At 49.5% G+C, this 4240-nt stretch overlaps 1 protein-coding gene across 1 annotated transcript in view; it reads right to left on the bottom strand.

The window, feature by feature from the left end:
• The window catches only part of LOC109378544 (leucine-rich repeat-containing protein 37B-like), a 25284-nt gene that overhangs the window by 11902 nt on the left and 9142 nt on the right, over positions 1–4240 (bottom strand). The window lies entirely within an intron of this gene.

The following is a 4240-nucleotide window of genomic DNA, read 5'->3' as shown; positions in this document are numbered from 1 at the left end:
GCTAAGATGCTGAACAACAGCTCAACCTGGAGCTGGGCTGCCGTGAGTCGCCGGCGACGGCGTAGGCTGCAGCCCCTGTGGCAGTGGGGTGCCATGGGCTACCGTGTGTAGCCAGCAGCCAGTGTGAGCGGCCAGCAGCCGCCATGAGCGGCCGTCCAGAAGCTGGCAACTGATCTGCCTCGCCCGGAAAGAGCACAATGATGGTGCCAACTTGGGCCAGTGAAGCAACGTCCTCCACAACTAGACTGTAGAACAAAACGACAGCAACTTTTCTGTTCCCTTTCCCCGATTCCCCAATGCTGTTCCCTCCCCCAATTCCCCCAAAAAATCTTTCAAAAACAAACAAACAAACAAAAAACACATGAGATACCCCTTTACACCCTCTAGCACGGCTACAATAAAAAAAATAAATAGTGGAGGAGAGCCAAAATGGCGGAGCAGATAAATACTGTGCCTGCTTTCTTCCGTGAACACATTAAATTTACATCCAAATTATAGAAAATCAACCTGGAGAACCAGCTGAAGTCCGGCTGAACGGAAGTTATAATTGAGGATATAAAGAAGCCACGTTGAGACTGGTAGAAAGGGCAGAGACGAGAACCAGGCTGGACCCAAATAGGGAGGGATACCTTGGCTGCAGAGGTTCCCCCCGTGAAGGGGAGAAGGACCCCAGGCTCACTCCAGGCTCTCCAGGCCAGAGTACAGGTGCCAGGAAGAGGAACTCCCACAACATCTGGCTGTGAAAGACAGTGAGCATTCCAACCATCCAAATGGACGGAAGGCTGCAGGAAACCCAGACATCCTCTAAAATGGCCTGCGCACAGACTCAGTTGCTCAAAGGCACTCACCTTGGGCTCCAGCGGAGGGACAGTGACTTGGGGTGTCAGAAGCACAGGGGGAGCAGACTGAGGTGTGTGGCTTCGAGGCCAGAGCTGGAGGAGAGTCCCATTTTCCTGTGAGGGGTCCTGTTCCCGTGCAGCTGGCAGGCAGCCGCCATCTTTAATCTGTTGAGTCCTCCTCCTACGCTTACGGCCAAATCTGAATCTGATTGGTCTGGGGAGCTCTACCGCTCTGCCTTGCTGACTCACTGGGACCCTGCCCCACCTAACTCCCCCAACGCCGAGCCACTTTCTTTGTGAGCAGCCAGCCCCACCTACATTGCACTCTTTCTTGGAAAACTATCGGAGTCCATGAGCCCCAGGCTGGTGACGACTGACCTCGGTGTGATCTGAGACTTTTGCTGAGTAGCTCCAGGCTCAGCACTGACACCAAACTAGAGTCTACATTAACCTGGTGACCACATGTTTCCCACTGTACTGATTCCCTGAGACCCTGCCTCTTCCAACATTCATACTACACGGGGCTTTATCAGCTGCTGAACTTTAAGGGAGCTGGCAGGTGGCAGTAGGCCTCGATGTGTCCTGGCTTTTTGCAGGGATATCCCAGGCCCAGTATAGGTGGCAGCCATCCTCAGTTTGCAGCGTGGCCTCTCCCACATGCCTCCAGGTTTAGCACAGGCAGCAAAAAACCATGGATCACTTTGTAGCTCCTACCAGTGGGTGACCTATGCCTGCACCACAGCCCCTCCCAAGACACTCCAGAACCAACATAGTTGAAGGTTAGCTTCAAACCACAGCACAGCACTGCCCAATTAGCCCCTCAAGTGGTACACACAAAGCGCGGTCTAATAGGTACCAGAGCCTGCTGGGTGAATCCCATTCAGTGGGGTAAGCCCCACACACAGAAGCCCATAGCTGTGGATGGGACAAAACCCAATAGCCAATCAGCCTGAGGGTCAATCACACCCACTGATGTGCCAATAGCAATCAAGACTCAACTATAATAGGAGGGTACACACAACCCACATGAGGGACACTCCTGGAACACCCAGTGCAGGTGACCAGAGAGACTGTGCCAGAGCCGCACAGGACACCTACTACATAAGGCCACCAACAAGACTAGGAGACACAGCAGATCTACCTCTTACACAGAAACAAACACAGGAAGGCAGCCAAAATGAGGAAACAAAGAAATATGTCCCAAATAAAAGAATAGGAGAAAAATCCAGAAAAAGAACTAAACAAAATGGAGGCAAGCAACCTACCAGAGATAGAGTTCAAAACAATTGTTATAAGGATGCTCAAGGAACTTAGTGAGAACTTCAACAAAAAGATAGCAAGTGCAAAAAAGGACATAGAAACCATAAAAAAGAACCAGTCAGATGTGAAGCATACAATAACTGAAATGAATGCTCTAGAAGGAATCCCCAGCAGACTAGATGAAGCAGAGGATTGATTCAGTGATTTGGAGAACAAGGTAGTTGAAAACACACAATAGGAAGAGCAAAAAGAAAAAACAATCCAAAAACAATGAAGGTAGTTTAAGAGACCATGAAGCATAACAAGATTTGCATCATAGGGGTACCAGGAAGAGAAGAGAGAAAGCCAGGGATTGAGAACCTGTTTGAAGAAATAATGACGGAAAACGTTTCTAACCTGGCAAAGGAAATAGACATACAAGCCCAGGAAGCACAGAGAGTCCCAAACAAGGTGAACCCAAACAGGCCCACACCAAGACACATTAAAATTAGAATGGTAAAAGTAGAATGGTAAAAGACAAAGACAGAATCCTAAAAGCAGCAGGAGAAAGACAATTACCATATTTCCCCATGTATAAGACCCACTGTTTTTTGAAAAATTTGGGGTCTAAAAACAGTGCATCTTTCTACAACCACTGTATAAAATGCACCCAGTTTTTAGACCTGAAATTTTTCGAAAAAGGGTTCGTCTTATACATGGGGAAATATGGTAGTTACTTACAAGGGAGCTTCCATAAGAATGGCAGCTGATTTCTGAACAGTAACTTTGCAGGCCAGAAGGGATTGGCACAAAATATCCAACGTTTCCTTTTAGGGCTAATATTTCATTGTCTGTATGTACCACATTTTGTTTATCCATTCACCCCTCTATGGACACCCTTGCTTTCACCTTTTTCCTATTGTGAATAATGTGGCTATAAATATGGAGGTACAAATGTCTCTTTGAGACTCTTGTATCTTTATATTTTGAATGTACTACTTATTAGAAAAAATTAAAAATTAAATTAAAACGTCAAAGGATGAAATACAAACCAATAGAAATGGAAAGTGTACTATTCCATTTCATTTCATTTAGGGTGTGTGTGTGTGTGTGTGTGTGTGTGTGTGTGTGTGTGTGTGTGTATAGGGGGTGTGTCCTCCCCCCCACCCTGCAGGGCAGCATCCGGCAACCCTGGACCCGCAGGGGCCCGCAGGGGCCTGCAGAAGGGTCTTTCTTAGTCCCAGGCAGAGGCTCAGCTCAGCCGTGCCCTCGCCTGCCCGCCTCCCATCCCCTGCGTAGCGATTGGCCGGGACACATTCCTGCACTGCCTGCTGCACGCCCGGTGACTCACGGCCCAGGCAGCCCGGGAACGCCCGGCCTGGTCTTCGGGGCGCAGTCGCTGGTTTTCCTATTTGGCAACTCAGCCGCCTCAGCTCTAACCAACCCGGTCTCCTGCCTGGTCCCCAGCAGGCGGGGGAAGGAGGGCAGGGAAGCCTTGGATAGGCGCCCTCTCTGTGCAACGACCCACGGGCCTTAGAACGGATCCTTGCTCCCTTATCCCCAAATGCCTGAAAACCAAATGTACAAGATGGCAAAACCTGTCCTGAATGGACAAGAGACTAAGCTGTAGTCTTTATTTATCCCGCTGAATGTGCACCACACAGGTTTTCCTGAAGAAATAAATGTACAGGTCTGATCACAGGAGGCTGTTCCAGGTCCCTGGAGAAGGAGAGTTGATGTGTCCAGCAGTGTCCCGCAGTAATGCTGGCCCACCCCAAGCTATCTACACTCTCCCCATCCTGCTTGTGAATGGAGCGAGCTGGGACGTGGCAGGTCTAGTTGAAGACTCAGCCTGACATCGAGGTGGATCTAGGCTAAATCCACGTCCTCACCTTCAGGAACATCTCCTTCCTGTGTTTGTCCAGTGAGCAGGCTCTGGGTGGGGGCTAAGAGAACGGGTTTGGAATGAATGATGTCTCTTGAGGCTAGGGCAATCAGCTGGTGATGGCAGGGGAGGGGAGCATCTTAAAGATCAACTGACCTGACATTTGATGGATAAGGAAAATGAGCACTGTAGAGGGAAGTGAATTCTGAAGGTCACACAGATCTTTCCTGGTGGAGCTGCCACCAAAACCCAGGCTGACTCCCAGGCCAGAACCCCT

This window comes from Hipposideros armiger, unplaced genomic scaffold (genome assembly GCF_001890085.2).
Source record: "Hipposideros armiger isolate ML-2016 unplaced genomic scaffold, ASM189008v1 scaffold_2131, whole genome shotgun sequence".
Taxonomy (NCBI): Eukaryota; Metazoa; Chordata; class Mammalia; order Chiroptera; family Hipposideridae; genus Hipposideros; species Hipposideros armiger.
Note: the sequence above shows the minus strand (reverse complement) of the source record. Positions and strands in the feature narration are given on the sequence as shown.